The sequence below is a fragment of the Dreissena polymorpha genome, chromosome 12 (assembly GCF_020536995.1).
Source record: "Dreissena polymorpha isolate Duluth1 chromosome 12, UMN_Dpol_1.0, whole genome shotgun sequence".
NCBI classification, from domain to species: domain Eukaryota; kingdom Metazoa; phylum Mollusca; class Bivalvia; order Myida; family Dreissenidae; genus Dreissena; species Dreissena polymorpha.
Genome location: NC_068366.1, coordinates 25,558,802 through 25,579,353, shown reverse-complemented (window position 1 = coordinate 25,579,353; position 20,552 = coordinate 25,558,802). Strand labels below are relative to the sequence as shown.

Below are 20,552 nucleotides of genomic sequence, written 5' to 3'. Positions count from 1 at the left end.
TGATCAGCCATGCTACTTTTAAGAAAAATCACTCCGCATGAATGTTAACACTAGAAAACAGAGGTTTCGGAGATAAAATTTAGACAAAAGTATAGTAACATATTAAAGCATCACAAAGTTAAAATTTCCTCTTAGTCTTTAATGAATTGGGCTGAAATATTACATAAAAACATATATGAAACAATCAACAATCACGAACGGAATATCCGTTAATGCTGGATTAATGCTGGATTGATTTAAGATACATAACCTGCAATAACGGATTCACGGTAATATACTGGAATGTCACATTCCGTTAATAATGTATTGCTTGTTCAAATAGCAAACCAAATTGCATTTAATTCGGGCTTAGTATCTGTTTCACTTTTAGGCTCAGGCTGATGAATAATTGATATTATTTTTTCACTTTGTTTTTGAGATGGTAAGGAGAGGCAACAACTGTGAAAAATGAAATACAAGGAGTAGATATGTAATTATAAACTAGTGGGGCCCTTCGGGGGTTAGTAGTACCAAACGTGATAATTAAACAGATATATGCATAAAGCTTTTGCAATCGGTAACTTAACAGAGGTTGATCTTGTTTTAATATATTAATCATACATAAACGTTATATGACCGACTCATTTCAAAATTTGCAAATAAAATGTAAATTCAAATGAAGGTCCATATACGAGACATGCTGAAGATGAACTACATGATTTTGCATTCGGAAGCAACCAGACCCTGTTCGATCTTGCTGTTATGATTGTTGTCCCAAAACAAAACGCTTAGATCCAGAGTAGAAAGATACGTGTAAGATATAACCAAACCTAAAGACCACGAAGAAAAACATGACACGCGTCAGCTGTTCGTCGTTATTGATGTAATAACTAAGGGGACTTGTTTCTGGACACAAAAGTTCTATCGATGAGAACAGGTTGCAACATTTTGATCCGTAAAAAAGCCCATTAAGCCGTTTAACATCAACCATGGAATCCCATACTTTCAGAAACATACAAATTATTATAATTTGTTTATGATAAATCATCAAATGATTTTTGTAAGTATAAAGCGTTACAAAACTAAATGCTGACTAATTTGGAGTGATGTGTTTGTTTAAGTGTATAACAACGCCAGGATAAGGTACAATAGCTTAAATAGGCATAATGCCATACAACTATTCTTATGGCCGAGGTTTAGAGCTATTGACTTTTAATACGACTAACCCAGTATAATATCCCGCTTGGGAAAACATTATAAAAATATGTTTAAGAAGCAACAATTGTAAAGATGTTTTATTTCATTCCCTTAACTCAGAAATGAGTATAGTATTTTGAGTTTATTAAATCGCCCAAAATATGTAGACAAAAAAAATTCCTGTAAAAACTAGCGAGAAAAGAAATGAATATATTTCCATAGGAGTGTCACTATTTCCGCGAAATCCAAATTCATACAAAAAACTTCTTCCATTCTTAAATGCACGTAGATTGCTTTAGTATGTATAAACATAATTTACTCCAGAGAGAAAAGCGTACACAACTTCTTATCGTCACATGTACAACGTAAGAGGACATAGGTAGACAACATACACATTTGTCCTATGCTACAGGCCATGTAATACAAGGTACTGCACAACCCGATCCATCCCCGAAAAGGTAGAAGGTGCATAGGCAATATACAAGAGGTTGACAGTATAATGGATGTTTACTTAATTAACAACATTTTATAATAACAATAAATTTGATAAAAACTGTGTGTTTTACAAAGAAATGAGCAATATCATAAATTACCAAGAAATTATTTCGAAACAAATGCATTAAACATCGATAAAAGAACATTTTGTTACGAATGCATTTATATAAAGTGACAGTGGTCCTCCTTCCAATCAAAATATTCAAATAAACGCAAGTTGAGAAAAGTAGACCAGGTACTCTTTGCATATAACTTCGATGCGAACCGCCCTACGTGATCTTTTATTTTCCCCAAGTGGTATTGAATAGAGCAGTCAATGATCATGTAAACAATTAACTATAGCAGCACGTGCGTATTAACCTATTACCGGATGCCAGCCATTAAGTTCAGACTCTTACCATACGTTTTAAATAAACAGCTAATTATATCGACGATTAAGTAAAATACTTTTGGAATTAAGTTATCAATGTGTTTTTAACCAATTGTTGCAAAAATTTACCTAGTGTCCGGAATTGTTTTCTGTAAAACCAAAAACGAAATTGATTTTGTTTTCGTCCAACATATAGAGAATACTATGTTAGCGTTGAATACAGAGAAGTTTATGTTGCGAGACTTAAAACGCCGAGAGCACAAGCCTTGGCGAGCGCTTTCGGTGTTCGAGCCGAGCAACATAAACTTCTCTGTATTCAGCGCTAACCTAGTATTCTATTTATCCCTTTTTTTCAACGTGACATTTAAAATAAATAGATCTAATAACCTTAACAATAATTTTAATTTATTCTTAATAGTGCTTAAAATCTAACAAATGCAACCATGCGTAGTGATATACAATGTATTTGTTCTGGTACGCAAAATAGTTTTAAAAAAATTCACACACAAACTGTACAACGAGAAAAAAATCACCATATGCCTCGATTCAATTTTACGCAGCATGCACATTTTAATACATTACGACCGCGAAAGGAGGATTTTATTAATTTTATTTTCGAAAGAAAATGATCAAAATCAAATATGGCGGCGATTGCTCCTGACAAAATGATGTCGATGCCAACTTACACACAGAGTCGTTCTAAACATTCTAAACATAAATTATCAAAAAACTACTCGCCTTATTTGTTAATGGACGTTGCAGATTTTGATGGCGTCTTGATCTAGCCTTCACATCCTTTAGTTTGCGATCCAAACACAAGATAATCCGTACAAATTATATAAAGCTTTGAAACACCTGTTGCAAACGGGTTATTATTACAGAATAGACTTTCTTTGATAAAATCACAAAGACAAAGTTTATTCATCAAAGAAAATACCCTTACGTTTACTTACTACCAAAAGCAAAACGAATAGACTACTGAACCAAAATACACACCATCAGTATGCTCTACACACACAAATTCACATCAAAATATGCACGCTTATTCTGAAAACTATAACACAGATAAGCTAGATCTACATGTAGATCTAAATCCTTCGTCTCACCGGTTCCATCCGAGGTAAGTAGTCCATAGAACATACACTTTTTCATAATTACATCCACGAATCGATACATAAACACGAAAAAAATGCGAGTCTTCAATGTTTTATTTCCAGACATCGCATACTTGTTTCGTGTACACCTAAAGATGACATCAAACAAATGACGCAATAAGTATGTCATTTTATGACGCAATCAATCAGCTGATTCATTTTACGGATTGCGAAAAATTATGTCCCGCGACTAGATCTAAATGTTGTAGGTTGTATTTATAATTTTAGCCTAAAGCCAAAGATTTCTCGACTCTAGAGATTTCTTTCGAAAAATCATTCAGTGATTGAATAATTTAAAAAGTAGTCCGTGCACGCGACAGGTATATGCCACAGTGTTGGAGACAGGCTAGTATATTCCATAAGGTGTTATACCGTCAATGTCTTGGGGAAAATGGGATAAAATTTTATTTCAATTACACTTAGGCAAAGACAAAACATATATTGCGTCTTTGTGGACTTAAATTACTCAACCAAATAACAAAAGAAACATTTTACATAAGTGTGACAAGGGAAAAGATCGCTTCCGCTTTTTAACGTAGTGAGAAGTACGTGTAATTATAAAACCGTAAAAGCAAGCAAGAGTATTAATCATTAATGTAATTGCGTTTTCATATTTCAAGAGCGATGTAATCTCATAATGATAAAATCTTCAAACTGCTCTTCCGATAATTCGTAATTACATACACATGTATTGAACAAACTTAATGAGAACAACGATAGTCTCCCATCGAAAAACAAATACTATATTACTTAACGCTGGGTATGCGGATACTTTGATAATAGATGGCACTTCGATACCAGATAACAACAAAAGCCACGCGCGAGAAGTAAGTTCATCAGGTTTTTTTTTCAAGTTATATCATAGAGATGAGTTTTTTAGACAAGGCGCATAGTTGATTTTATTAATGGTGTATCCTTTTCTATTTCAAAGAAAAACATCACGGAAGAATGATAGATTTAAAAAAAAAAAAGAAGAAAATTCGGTCGGAAAACAGCATATTAAACTGGATGAACAGTACACATTTCAACAAAATAAAACAACTTAAACATATTAAATAAAAATAAGTCATTCGGGGTCGATTTCGCGAATACTTTACATTTTACAATGAACTGTTTATATATCTTGCTTATCCTTGGATTGTTTTTGTAATGTCATCTTTTCCGTGGTTTTTCACTTATCAACTACTTTGTCATCGAATCCGCGTGTGGAAAAATCGAAATAACCCCGTCAGGATTGGAAGTCAAAAAGAAACATATCCCACAATACACTTAATGAAGTCACGCACACAGTGTTTTTCTTTTCAGAAAGATGGCACACGCAAATGTTGATTAAACTCTCAAACACATTTACGCTATTGTTGGCAAGGATTGTTATTGAAAAATTAAGTCACGTGTATTATAGTGGGTAACCTATGAAATGACATTGTTTTTGCTCTGTAATGTCAAGAGGTCGAATGTCCCTACAATGTTCTGATTAGTTCAAGAAACGATTTAAGTATAAAGAGTTAAATATAACTGTGCAAATAGTCACATATTTTCCGCGTCTACATGTAATGGAAAACAAATAATCCACAGCTTTTCATTAAAGCTTCATCATGTAAATTATGGTAAAAATATTAAAGATCGTCAGATTAGGTATTGAGTTAAATGTCTTCATATTTCTAGAGATAAAATATTATCCACATTTCACAAACATAAGGAAAATTCGATTAACTTTAACTATCATTTGAAGGCTGCATACCTTGGTTATGTATTTCTGACAATTTGAAGTGAGATTTAATTAATATTTGTGGATATATCGGCAACCTTTGTGTTCAAACTTATATTTCATCGTTGTACTGTTGATTTAGCGATAATAATTTACACAAGGTAAACAATTTTACGGCGTGAATTTTCTCCTATTTAGTCCATGCCCATTTACTCAAAATGGTGAGATAAAGCCCTACCGAGTATAACACTCGTTTATCCTTTAACTCAAATGGCAAGGTAACACTAAGTTTAAAGGCAAATTTGGCTGTAAAACATCCAGTGCTGACTATAACTTCATTCATCATGTGATTTAAAAATAACTCACCACATATGACCACGCTTAAGAGACGACGTTTCGTGTGTTATAACCGCCTTCTTACCTAAAAGTTAAAGGTAGTAAAACCTTAAATGTATAGGTCAACACAAAGGTCAAAGGTAAAGTCATGTTGTAACAATTGCATAATGCAATTAAAAAATGCAGCACAAATGTAAACAATTTGGGGACGGCGTGTCATAAAATCGTCTTCCTAGCTTTAAGGTCGAAGCCACAATTAAAAGTAAAAGCTCTGGCCGAATTCAAATCTTGGTCAATTAACGTTTCTTATTGACTGTAACTCCGTCATCCATCGCTTAATTAAAAAGCAATTAAAAAAATTACCGATATGCTCCCATTGGACAAATGTCATGACCACACTAAATACTGCGAATTAACGCAGTTGCCTTCTATTAAACAAAATGCCACACCTACAATGGGAATCATTTAAAAAACCTGTTATAAATAAATAAACCAGAACCTGTGTTGTTACAAAGAGGGGACAAAGTTGTATAATGTATACTATAATTTGGTTTTAATTGCGACATTTTTATTTGCGACCTTTAGTAAAGGGGGCGATATAGTCAAATTCAGCGTATCAGAATATAATATTGTTAGAATAATTTATTTGCGTCATCAACTCTGCCACATATTTAAGTCGAAGTGTGTCATTATCAGTGTTCACATCAGTCTTATCACTTTTTCACAAATTACATGAATATGAATTGCACTTTAGGAGCAGTTTGTATTTTTTTAGATAAAAAGAGCATGTTAATATAACGATTGTATATTGTACAGTTTATAATTACTTATAATTACGTTAGTATTAAATATTTCACCAGTATCATATTGTGTGTTGGGGGAATGTCGATCAAGAACGACTTACAACGGTATAAACAGCAATTGGCAAGCGCATAAATCATGGAAGTATCATAAAGACCGCAACAAAATCAAAATTGTAGTTGAAACACCTAACAAACTGATTAACCCAATTACCGATTTTGTAGATCTCAAACGTTCTTTCAACATATTATAATAGTCAATGAGCATCGTTTTGGTTTTCACAATTAATAAGTAAGTAAAGAAAGGAAACATAAGCACGACTTCAGACACCACCTTGTATAAAAATGACGACAAACCTTGTCGATCGCCCGATGTTATCATCGCCATTTTACAGCATTTTCAAGAAACCTTAACTCTGGCAATTTCAAAAACAATTATGTTGGCACCATTTTGATGCATTGAAGTCCATTTGATATCCCAGAACACTATAGACAAAGGCACACTACAAAATAATAAATATATTAAATGTACACATGCAATGTTGGCACACATATTTACGTTGACGATAAAACCACGAGAATAAATTCACGATGTTTCACCCTGAGACAAACACAATCTTCGAACGTGTCAAGTCAATTAGATAAATTAGGTAGCCTTTACAGTAGCTTTAAGTTCCAACCATACGTAAATGTAGTTAATATTTTAAAATTTAGAATTGCGTTAACTCGTTTAAGAGTATCTGCCCACAGACTTGAAGTGGAAGCAGGGAGATGGCACAAGCCTGAAAAAATACCGTTTTAAAACAGAAAATGCAAAAACTGTAACGTCCTTGAGGACGAATTATTCATTTTTTACTGGAATGTCCAATGTTTATATCTTTACGTAAGAAGTATGTAAATAAATATTATTGGAAGAACACAAACATGATCAAGTTTATTGACCTTTTACAGACTGATAATGAAAAAAGTGTACGAAATCTATCTATTTTTGTTTTTAAAGCTTTTAAATTGAGAGCTGACTTATGTTATCAATAGTTTCTCTCCATGTACTAACATTTATTTATCTATTTAATATTAAGATACAATTTTTTTTATTTGTTTATTTAATATTAAAATACAAAAAACTACAAAGTGTATACAAATTGTTTGTATAAAGACTTTCTCTGTACGTCATTGACCATATGTATATATACCTTGTTGCAATATGTGTGTACTCAAGGGCTTAAAGCCTAATGTATGTTGAAATAAACTCTAAAACTCTATCTTCAGAAATAATCGAAAACTAACATTTTTCGGTTTCCATAGCTTTGTTTAATGATAATCCACTTCGCAATAGTATTAAATGTTAGAAGTCATTGATATTATACTATTTGATATTTGTAGTACTATACATTTAAAACCTTTTACCGCAATCCGCAAAACCTGCATCATTGTGTACACCTCTTGGAGCTACTTGATGCATTCCGAGCCGAGTCCAATAAGTACAATTACAGGAAAAAGTAGATTGATTGTACGGATAGACCATGAATAAAGTTATCGAATTTCAATTTTTACGTTATGTAAAAAAGGAAAACATACATAAAATGCCTTAATACAATAAAAGGAGTGTTTAAGATAATTATGAAACAAGTGGAGAAAAAAAATAATAATAAAACAGATGTAACGTCATGATGTTTTTAAGGTAGAAAACTCACAGTAACACAAGTATCAGAATCAGTCTTGACCGTCTTTTCCTGTTCCTTAATAAAGTGTAACAAATTAAGTTATTATCATTTAGTAGTATTATTTCCGATGAATATAATTCAATGAAACTTAACAGTTTAACATAGAGGCAACAATCACCTTCTGTCTAAATTAATCGTTCATAGAACATAGCATAAGCATGTGAAATTCATCTTCAACAGAGCGATGCCTATGAATAATAGAGAAGTTTTTAAAACATTATGAGCGATTCCTATATGCCGACCAGTTTCAATCCTAAAATTATGCCCTGTGCAAAGAAAGTTTATAATATGTCTTTGAATAAACATATGTGGTTTGTAACGAGATTTCGACCCATTCGGCGCTGACGTTGTGTCCGACAAAACTCAACGTTAACTTGTGACTTCTGTTTCGCGTACTTGGTCAACCGAGTTCTTGTGTTAAAACAATAATTTAATGTTGAAGTGTACACAAACAGGTAGACAAAGGTGGCAAGATTGTTCATTAGATTAATATTGTACTGTGGGTTGCGAGACGAAATGTTCTTTTGAAAGTCATCGTGCCAATAAAGTTTATTTTAAACTTGTGATGTGACTACGCACTTAGTCTCCAGCGGCATAATCTGAGCTCAATATTTGGAGGAACACATTACGATGTTACATACCAAATATTGAACCGTAGTTTGTTTGTAACATTAATGTCCAGCATGTGTGTGTGTGGGGGGGTGCGCGTGTGTGTGTGTGTGGGGGGGGGGGGGGTGGGTGCGTGCGTGCGTGTGAGTGTGTGTGTGTGTGTGTGTGTGTGTGTGTGTGTGTGTGTGTGAGTTTGTAAAACCTACCAACCGGGGAAAATCGTATGAATACACACCAACAAACCGGGGAACACCTTCCAACCGGGGAATTCCCCGGTTGGTTTTAGGCGAAAATCTCTAATCTACGTGAATGAAATACCAAACTGTCAATTTAAATTAGAAATCCAACGCCTTCCCCGATTAGCGGGTTTGTGGCATGCACAAAATATACACAAATCTTCACCATATTACAATCGAGTGTGTATCCAGGCTTATAACAGTTCCCCGGTTGCGCTGTTTAAAAATCATACACTCGGTATTTATATCATTTAGTGAAAGTCAGTTGGAAAAATGGAGTTTCGAGCGAACAAACGCATTAAACTAAGGTAAGTTTTTTAATTATGTTTATAATTTTTAATTACTATTAAAAAGCGCTTTTATGTAAACGTTAAAGTAATACTGGAAGACGAATTCTAAAGATCGATTTATATAAATACATAATTTGATTACAAAGCTTGTTTTACGGTGCATATTTCAAGAATATATTTTATAAATATACGTTAAACAAAGTAGAGCTCTAGGCAGTTTTTAGCTCGACTATATATATACAGTGGAGCTATCCTACTCACCCCGGCGTCGGCGTTAGCATGAGCGTTAGCGTGAGCGTTGGAATGTTAAAGTTTGCGTACCACCTCAAATATTGTCTATGTCCCTTGACATATTGCTTTTATATTTTGCATACTTCTTTACCAACATGACCCCAATCTATAAACAAGAGCAGACAACTGTAACAAGCATCTTGTAAGAATTATGGTCACTTTTTTGCCACTTAAAATATGCATATTATTGATAAATCTTTGTGAAAGTTTACGTACCACCTCAAATATTTTCTATGTCCCTTGACATATTGCTTTTATATTTTGCATACTTCTTTACCAACATGACCCCAATCTATAAACAAGAGCAGACAACTGTAACAAGCATTTTGTAACAATTATGGCCCCGTTTTTCCACTTAAAATATGCATATTATTGATAAATCTTTGTTAAAGTTTACGTACCACCTCAAATATTTTCTATGTCCCTTGACATATTGCTTTTATATTTTGCGTACTTCTTTACCAACATGACCCCAATCTATAAACAAGAGCAGACTACTGTAAACAGCATTTTGTAAGAATTATGGCTCCTTAGTGATTTTGTTATTACTACACATGCCTAAATACATATTATGTATATCATGAAATTAATGTAATTTGTGTACAAGGAATTAATGTCAATGTGTTGTACTAAATGGTTTTATGAATAACGAACTTTTTAACTCTGACTAGATTATGTGTTATACCATTTTTTATTGTTGTTGTAAATAGGCAACACAATGACTACTAGATCTACGGACAGCCAGGAACCAGGACAAACAACATCCGTACACACGGGAGAAGTCGATGAGACGGTTTGTAATATTTCACTATGTCGAAGCTACTAAGGCGTATTTTCTGGTTTGGTTTAGTCTTCAGTGAAATAGGCGTAATTTTGCCTTAAATTATATTGTGCCAATATTTATTCCGGGTGATGCTAATTGGTATTTGGGCTTAACATAACACGTACGTCGATGATCATTATATTAACATGTTATGCGAATTTTAAAAGAATAAAATATTGTTTACCAGTTGTAGTGACTTTGAACTACTTGTCTTTCAAAATCTTCATATACACAAAGAATTTAGAATATACACCTGTCAATGAAACTGGTGCGCATGTGTATTAACCACTGTAGTTTATAAACATCGACTTCATCATAATCACAAAAACGTTAATTATCGCTTATCCAAGAAGTGTAATATCATTAATTTTAATTTTCAGTGTAAGACTTATACGCTGCCAATTACTGTGTATGAAACTCTGAGACATTAAGAAATTTAACTTGCGTGTTACATATGGTCATTGGTTGATATTTCATCTTAACGGCAAAAAAACAATAGCGTCTACTCGATATTTTGCTATACGATACATTCTGACATGGGTAAGAAAAGATAGTTCATTTTACACCAACCACCGCACAATACATACATGATTTACCGTGAACCACAGTCCGTTCACCAGTTCTTTTTTCTTCCAACACATTTGTCCAGAGAAGTACAATACCTTTCATTTAACCGTGCATACATTTTGTCTTATTAGTATCTGTAAAAAAATATTCCTTGTATACTTTTTCGAACTTTGATAACATGTTTGAAACAACCTGGTATATGTTAAGACTTGCTACGTCGGTGTATTCAGCCAATCTTTAAACAAGCTTGATACGTTCAAGATAAATAATCAAAGATATGTTAAATTTGAAACCGTTTTGTTGAAATTGATCATTTAAATGCAACCTTTAAAAATGTTTTATGGGTGTTTTTCAGTTTGTTATTATGTCGACAAAACAAGCTATCAATCTGTTTCAAATCTTCCCCAATGACAGTGAACGGCAAAAAATAAAACATGTGATGTAAGATCAGCAAAAGTAAACTATTTTGGACGAAGGTGAATTAAACTTGTATTATACCATCGGTTGCAAACATTTACACAAAATTCTCATGTCACTTAGATTTTCTACATCTTAATAAAAAGCCACATGAGTGATGATATCAATTGAAAATGCTGCTACTAAAGAATTGCAATTTCAACTGATACTAAGTAACGTGGATGTATGAATCTTACTCTATTATTGTCTCATTGAATTGTGTTGCAGAGTACCGAAACTAAAGAACATAGCGACACTGCACACGAGTACAATTCACAAGATGCAGCAGAAAATATGTTGAACAGTGGATCATCGGATATCGATGTACGTAAACTTATAACGATTTTGTGATTGCAATACAGTACACACATTTAACATTTTATCTAAGATTATATATAGTTCCGATTTTTTTCAAGCTCTAGTATCGAACTGTAATTAAGACATGCATTCTGGTAAGTGTTATGTTACACTTACACATTTTTATGGATGTAGTTCACCAACAACAAATTATGATGTTGTGATATTTTCATATTTTTATATGATCTCACACACAGGAAAGCAACTTTATTTTACAGGATAGTGACAATGACAAAGACTATATTCCGGAAGAAGGCGATGCAGCGTCAGATGAGTCGATAGTTGTCGAACTCATACCAAACATTCAAAGATTTCAAAAGAAGACAGCGTCAACACTACCTCCTGTTGAATCCTTGCAATCTCGTGAACGTGACGAATCATCCGCAAAGGCACACAAAACCAACATCACCATCGCTCAAACAAATAACAGTGAATACAGACATTACGATAAGAGATTTTATTGCATGTTTTGCGAAAAGGCTCAAATAAAACTAAAAAAAAACATTTGCTTTTGCAGCATAAAGATGGGCAAGATGTAAAAGATCTATTAAATACGGAAAATTCAGCAGAAAATAAAAAGATGTATGAAAAAATAAGGAACGTAGGGAACCATCTCCATAATGTTAAAGTATTGCGAGATGGCCAAGGACAGCTGTTTGTGTCATACAGACAAAGTCACAATCAACGCGTAGCTGCAGACGAGTATGGACCTTGTCCTTACTGTTACGGGTATTACCCGAAGAAAATCCTGTGGAGGCACACTCAAAAATGTAAGTTTACAATGCGGCGGGATCAAGAAAACGACTCGCTTTAGAGAGCAGCCTGCTATTACCAAAATCAAAAGAAGGAAGCACTATTTTAAGACGAGTAATCGAGTCCATGAGAAACGACGAAATAAGTCGCAAAGTCAAAAGTGATAATACAATCCTTGCATTCGGTGAAAAACTCTGTACAAAAAGGGGCCATGATGAAAAGCAACACAATTATATTAGACAGAAGTTAAGAGAAGTTGGTAGATTGCTGAAAGACATGCGATCTTGTCCAGGCAATGTTGAAAAGTCTTTGGAGAATTTCATGTATCCAGATGCTTTCAAATTTATTACACAATCTTGCAAAAACGTTGCAGGCTTCGACGGAAACACCAATACTTATGCTACACCATCATTAGCCTTAAAGATTGGCACAACGCTTCAGAAATGTCTAAAAATTCTAATTTTGAAAGGAATCGAAACAAACAACCAGGATCTGCAAACAAGGGCTGAGGAGCTTTCCAAACTATTTGAAATTAATTGGACGGATGACGTGTCTTCCAATGCCTTAAGAACACTTCATGAGGCTAAGCAGAACAGTCAGAAAGAACTGTTGCCATTGGCAAATGATGTCAAAGTAATGTCTGAATACTTACGACATGAAGCAGAAACACATGCAAATACCTTACAAGAATCAGCAAGTGATTGCGAGAAAAGGCAAGCATGGCATAAGTTGTCTGAAATCTGCTTGTGTTTAATCGAAACGATCAGACGATGTGTCAAAATGACAGTCGAAGAATATTCAAAAAACAAATTGACAAATGACGATGGAGAATTAGATTGATGTTTAACAAAACTGGAAAAAAACCTGTGCCGTTATTTTTACCGTACAGAGATTATTGCAAAACGAGGTCGAATAGCTGCAGTACTGTTTCCAAGACAGGTGAAAGAAAATATCGACCTGCTCATACGCAGCAGAAATTCTCTAACAAACTGTTTAAATAGTAAATATCTTTTCCCAACAAAATCTGCATCATCGCATATTCGTGGGACAGATGTATTACGTTCAATTGCAATTGACTGTGGAGCTGAACATCCGAAAAGGCTTCGTTCTACAATGACTAGGCTTTTTAACTTGTCTGAAAATGAAATAGACATTCTAGCTAAATTTCTTGGTCACGACATTCGGGTACATAGAGAATTCTACAGATAACCAGATGGAACCATGCAGGTTGCCAAAGTCAGCAAGCTGCTCATGATGATGGAAAATGGGCAAATTACCAGAAATTCTGTCAATTCGCTAGACGATATTGATGTGGACGACGAATGTATTGTAGGTATGTCGCATTTTTAGTGTTAAATTCATACAGTAAACTTAATGTTATTAATGGGCTCATTACCGAACTTGATTACCTAAAGTGATAAAAGAATTACAAACATTTTCTGAAATATACTTGTGTTATGCAAGGCAATTCTTTTTTATCGGAGACGACCAGGTAAGGCGGAATTTAAAGTCTACACTCATTTTGTGCTCAGTAAGGTTTACATTGGCTACTTCTAATTTTTCAATTTCAATGCACTAACTGCATATTTATTTGGTGTGCTTCGGTTGTTTCCATCATTGTTATATTATAAACTATATATAATTTTTGATCTTGTGATTTACACGACAGATGAACAATATTCTTCTGAATTATCAGAAAATGAAAATACTGAAGACCTTGAAACTCTGCTTCCCAGCACCAGTCAACCAAAAATAACAGACAAAGGTATGCATACACATGTGAATGCATTTAAGTTATGTATCTCCAAGTTTCTTATGTTTCTTAGAACATGATTTGCTTACATGTAATTGTTTGATTCATTAGGCAAAATAATGTTTCCAAATTTGTCGTGTGACATCGATGTCATTATCAGGTGCCGTAAGTACCTGGACGCTTTTGTCGTAATTTTGCTATGAAAAATTGTACTGAAGTATATATATTTAATATGGATATCTTACACATGGCAGTTAGCGACGTCATATGGTGTTTTATTATCCATGTACAGAAAAGGGTACTTCAAATACCAGGAGAACAAAACAAGCAGCCAAAAAGCAACGGAGTGAAGACGAAACCAGGAGCTGTTCACAGACACTTAGATCGTTTTTTGATAATTGGTAAATTACCAGGGAAAAAATCATTACTTGCATGTATTGAAAGTGAGAATGACCTTCACAACAGAAGTTGGAAAAATGTCAAAGACTTTTGCATAAATTTAATTGAAACAAAAACGCGACGGGGACTTTTAACTTAAAAAAATATAACACATATAATGCACGTTTAGGAGAATACGTTAAAGGATGAAGTTGCCACATGTGTTTTGTGTGTTTTCTTGTTCTATATACTCTTTTCGAAAACGATATATGTGTGCTTATTGTATTTGAATGTTTTATTAATACGGTTCAGTCAAAAACGATATTTGTTCATTATCATATCGCCGAACAAATTAGGATTGGTATATAGTTCGGCCAAAGAGTGTTTCTTTGTACTTTCTATTACGAGTTTCTACGAGTTACTCACTATACAAGTTATTTTTTACCCCAAACTTGGTGAATATGAATGAATATAGCAATTATGATAACAAATCAATCTAGAAGGCTAAACGTTCAGAGAAGGCACAAAAAAATTCAGTCGGATAAATGGAAACAAACATTTTGTTCAAGCATAACAAACAAACACTTTTAGATATGATAAGATAAATGTAAATAACATAAAAAAAACTACTGCTAAACTACTGCTACAATGTGAAGAATACAAATGAATATTTTGTCAATTTTACAAAATTTGTTTTGAATGACAGGTGTCTGACTTGCAGTTGAGTACTTAATAGTTATTTTAAAGTAAAAATTTACCAATATGTAAATTATTGCGTAAATATCGCACTAGAATTGATTAAATAGTTGTTAAATATTACAATAATTTCCTACACAGACTTTTGTGCATTTGTTTTGCGTGTAGATATTCACATTAACTATCAATTCACATATTTGCTTTGTGTATATAATTGGTATGTTTATTTTCAGAATTGAGTCACACTGTTATAATTTCCCTGTTGGTACATATTATTTTTAAGTTGGCACCAACAAGGGTCTAACAATTGATTCACATGTGCTATCCCCAGTAAGTATATATACTAAAATGTAAGTGATGCAAAATAATATTAAACTACGTGTTTGATAAGTGTTTGCTTTGGTACATATTTAATTATTAGTGTTTTTATAAAATGATAATGCTGTCAAAAGCAGCGATGATTATACGTGTATAACAACATTAATTATAACTTTTATATTGTTTTCAACAAATAATATATGGTTGACACATCGGCATAAATTTTCAGTGCTTAAAATACACTCTTTCTTTTATATTTTATGCAAAAATTAGGTACATAAGTTGGTTTACATAAAGGTAGTTTGAACAAAATACGTGAATTCAAATCTTGAAAAAAGGTGTTTGGTTTGCAAGGGAAAACTAAGCGATTGCCAGTGACTATTTTCCTTAAAATATAATCTGTTATTTCGACAGGTAGAATTTAATGTAAGTTCATTATTAACGTTAACCCGTTTTTGGCATTCTCTACTCAAACAAGTGCATACATAATGTATTTTTTTAATACAGCACATGTGTAATGGTATCACAGTTGTAGAATTGGAATTCATATATTATAACAATACATACTGATCATTATTCAGATTGACCTACCGCCGTAGACTAAGTCACTGGCGCATCAAAATGCATTGTTATCAAGTCGTTTTGCTAGTTTACTAAACTATTTTGTTTCTCAGGCCTCGCCACATTCGTTGTGAAACGTTCATGATTGTTTAAAGTTACAGATTTTATTATTTTTGAAAATGCAATAAATGTATTTAAGACAATTTAAGTGAAGTGGAAGTTGCCCTGCGTGTGAATGACTTTTCTGATGTTTACCTGTTTCAGGGGATTAAATGCATGAGTTATTTTATAATGTCAGAGTAAGGACAAAGTAAATTTACACTACTCAATCTACATGCTTATGGGCAGTTCTACTTTTAGGATAAAAAACTTCATAGTACGTGAACATCGTGAATATTTTTTTCTGATGGAAAAAAGGAATTAAACAAATAAGCCGCCTCCCCCTCTCCTTCATTCGGTTTGACAAATAGCGTGGCCTAAAACAAAAACATTATTTTTTAGTTTTAAGAACGAATTGTATTCATTTGTTGATTAATTCACCATGATTGATATGGTATAATGCAGCACTTGCATGTTTGTAGTCGGCTTATAGCTAATAAAGTCATAAATGTATTGTTTGATTTGCGTTATGTCTAGTATGCTTATATTGATGTGAATAATATTTGAGTCAATCAAATGCGGCATTTTTGCAGAACTTATATAAGGTCATATAATAAACATATTTAATTTAAATATTGTTTCATACATATTCTATTCAATTTTTGTACTAACTTAAATATTATCCATGAACGTGCACGCCATTGTCCTATCAACAACGGTACCATGATTACACACAATTACCCCTGTTGGTAAACGCAAGTTCCCCGTTGGACATTATTGAAGTTCCACAGGGATAGCGCGCTTAAGTTCCTCTCTTGGTAAACACAATTCCCCTGTTGGCACACATTAAAGTTCCACGGTTGGTACGCACATAGTACCCCTGTTGGTATACACCGTTCCCCAGTTGGAACACATTGAAGTGCCACAGTTGGAACGCACTAAGTTCCCCTGTTGGTATACACCATTCCCCTGTTGGTACACATTGAAGTTCCATAGTTGGTACGCACTTAGTACCCCTGTTGGTATACACCGTTCCCCAGTTGGCACACATCGCAGTTCCTCATTTGGTACGCACATAATTCCCCGGTGTGCATGTAAAATTTTCTTTGATTTATTACCCTATTTATCATAATTGTTATGTCAAAATCGTATTTTAGGTTCGAAACTTGTCTGTTTTTTATCACTTTCAGCTTTCTAGAATATGTGGAAATGGTGGTCCCCGGTTGGTAGGTTTAGAACACATTTCCCCGGTTGGAAGGTTTTACAAGTATGTGTGTGTGTGTGTGTGTGTGTGTGGTGTGTGTGTGTGTGTGTGTGTGTGTGTGTGTGTGTGTGTGTGTGTGTGTGTGTGTGTGTGTGTGTGTGAGGTGTGTGTGTGTGGTGTGTGAGGGTGTGTGTGTGAGGGTGTGTGTGTGAGGGTGTGTGTGGGTGTGTGTGTGTGTGGTGCGCGCGTGTGTGTGTGTGTGTGTGTGTGTGTGTGTGTGTGTGTGTGTGTGTGTGTGTGTGTGTGTGTGTGTGTGTGTGTGTGTGTGTGTGTGTGTGTGTGTGTGTGTGTGTGTGTGTGTGTGTGTGTGTGTGTGTGTGTGTGTGTGTGTGTGTGAGGGTGTGTGTGTGTGTGTGTGTGAGGGTGTGTGTGTGTGTGTGTGTGTGTGTGTGTGTGTGTGTGTGTGTGGTGTGTGTGTGTGTGTGTGTGTGTTGTATTCGTACGTACGCGTGTGTATATTTTGGGACAGTTCAGTTCACTTTAGTTCTCAAATTGTCAGATGCGAACGACGTATTTAGCGGCAACTAGGGCTTAAAGTCTGAACCAAAAGAAGACTTGTATACTGGATCGAAAACGCGTGCAAAGTCAGCGTCAGCGCATTAACACTAGTCAACAAATCCCTGACAAAACATGAGTATCTTGATTGAACTAAATAGAAAAAATGTTCGGTAAAACTTCACTATGAGATCACTTTCACGTACATAGGGCATGGTTTCAGTCGTGTTGCGGATTATGATCCTAGGAACTTGGTTCTTCTCAAAGATGACCACATTGTGAAGATACGATTCTATACTTCTTGTGGCGCTTTGTTAAATGAAATACGATATTATGATAATGAATCAACTGTAAAATCCACAATCCAGGGGATCGTTTCAATAAGATATCGTATCGTAAATATTACGTTATCGTAACTCGAGTAGTTGCGATTGGATTTACGATTATCGTAAACCGTTTCAATAACCCCCTCGTAAATGTCCTCGTAAATTGCTCTCGCAATCTACGATTTCTTTATTGTACATTCGGTTTTCTTTGGGGTTATATTCAAACTGTCAACATCCGGTAGGTTGTTTACACCGTGTTGTTTTCGTAATGTGTTGCGGAAATTTGAGAAAAAGCACATATAACAAACATTGAACAGAGAGCGAGATGGCTCACACGGGATCAATAGACGATTTATTGCATAAATCAATCTTTCGTACCGTGTTACAGTGGAATAGTGTTGTTTTTCACTGTGTGCAAAGTCCATGAACTCACTGGAATTGTTACTAACGTCGTTAGTGGAAATGGAATTTAGAAATGTCTAATCATCATGCTGAATTATCAACAGCATCATTTCTGTGGAACACTGCGATATGCCTTATATAAGTGTTTCATAGTTATGGTGCTTTTAAAATAGTTCACTATCTGCCAAGATTGGAATGCTACTTGTATACAGGTAAAATAAATAATTGTGCAGTGTTTATTTTACTAACATATTGTAGTGAATTAAGGTCACTTCCAACAGCCTTGCTGTTGGGCTAGCTCTTTAGCGACGCGGTTAAACTGTCTGACTACCACTTTGGAGGTGGAAGGTTCAATGCCCGGCTTGAGCTCAGTATTTTCACATTAATGGCGACGAGGCAAAAAACGAACTGTGAATGCGGGAATGGGTCTGAGCTGTTTAATGGTTTCTGGGAGGGCCATGTGGATGCAAGACATGCTGTAGCGAGCGTGTCTGGGCCTTGAAACATTAAAAGGGGGAGGAGTGTAGTGAAATAAGGTCACTAAGGCTGTTGGGCTAGCTCTTTAGCGACGCGGTTAAAGTGTCTGACTACCACTTTGGAGGTCGTGGGTTCAATCCCCGGCTTTTGCTCAGTATTTTCACATTAATATCATACACTATCACATATAAATATCTATTTAACTCTTTGTATTAAAGCTTGATTCCTGAAAAAGTATGATGCTTATCAAGACACTGGAGTCTATTTCCTGAGTAGAACCAATACTTTGTTTCATCAGAGATGATCTTGAGGACCCTCCCTAATTCCCTCATTGCCAGTGGTGATCAAAGTGGGACCTTCTGATAAAAGTAGCTAGACAGACACTATAATTATGTAATATTCCAGGGAAACCTTTTTACCCGAGGTATTGTCATAGCCAGCTCGTCGGCCGCCGTCTGCCTTCCGCATCGTGCTAAAACTTTCGACATTTTGCTCTAAAATCAAAGTGCTTCCACCTGCAACTTTTTAACTTCATATGTAGATGCACCTTGATGAGTTCTACATGCCACACCCATTTTTGGGTAACAAGGTCTAAGGTGACTGTGACCTTAAAAAAAATCTGACAAGCTTTAATTTATTTAAAAGTGCATATAATCATTGATGATTCTGTAATACATGTAGTTACATATTAAAACAGTTACAATATGTGTTACTCATTTTTTTGCTTCATAAAACATGGTTTATCTCAATGCACATCCAACTCTCTCAGTAACGCTTGATTGGTCATTGTCGGCTTGGGTACTTCTTACATGTACCTTGGGTACTCTTAAGTATACTTAAATGTACCCCGGGTCACCGATTACCCTAAAACGATATTGCTTATCTTTAACAAACTAATCTTTAAAAACAAACTGTATCAACATGCTTTTTGAGTAAGAGTTTTGATAATATAGAGGCCATTGTACAGAAAATTTGACATGAATGTGAACATAATTAATAAAAAAAAAAAAGCAGACAACAACCGATTTAGGGTTAAAATTCCCGGGTATGTTTTAGTATATTACCCGTACCCGGGGTACATGTAAGTATACTTAAGAATACCAGCGGTACATGTAAGTAGTACCCGAGCTGTAAATGACCAATCAAGCCTCAGTAACTGTTCCTAAATTACAGTCACTATGTTGCCTTTTAAACTCCAACACAAAAAGGTCTTGACAAATGAAATGTAGAGTATTTGCACCATATTTGTCTGTGTTTAATGATCATGTAAATAAACTTGACATGCAGAAAAATAATATACTTTTAACATAATTTTTATGTCCCCCCTCCACTATAGTGGGGACATATTATTTTTGCCCTGTCTATCTGTTGGTTTGTCTGTCTGTTGGTTTGTTTGCTCCAACTTTAACATTTTGCCATAACTTTTGCAATATTGAAGCTAGCAACTTCATATTCGGCATGCATGTGTATCTCATGGAGCTGCACATTTTTAGTGGTGAAAGGTCAAGGTCATCCTTCAAGGTCAAAGGTAAAAACAAGAAACCGTCAGAGACGGGTGATGCTCCCCAAAGGTTTTTTTGGTCACAATATTGCACTATATATTCAGATAAAAGGAAACGTCTTGAGGGCACAGTAGTT

The 20,552-nt window shown here is 34.6% G+C and overlaps 2 long non-coding RNA genes across 2 annotated transcripts; both read left to right on the top strand.

Moving 5' to 3' along the window:
- Positions 1-8,580: 8,580 nt before the first annotated feature.
- Positions 8,581-11,338, top strand: LOC127852994 (uncharacterized). The gene is made up of 3 exons (XR_008036395.1): positions 8,581-8,916; positions 9,900-9,982; positions 11,264-11,338. It is a non-coding gene; the product is annotated as an uncharacterized LOC127852994 (long non-coding RNA).
- Positions 11,339-11,972: 634 nt separating this feature from the next.
- On the top strand, positions 11,973-15,814 carry LOC127852992 (uncharacterized). The gene is made up of 3 exons (XR_008036393.1): positions 11,973-13,478; positions 13,815-13,910; positions 14,191-15,814. It is a non-coding gene; the product is annotated as an uncharacterized LOC127852992 (long non-coding RNA).
- The last annotated feature ends 4,738 nt before the right edge of the window (positions 15,815-20,552 follow it).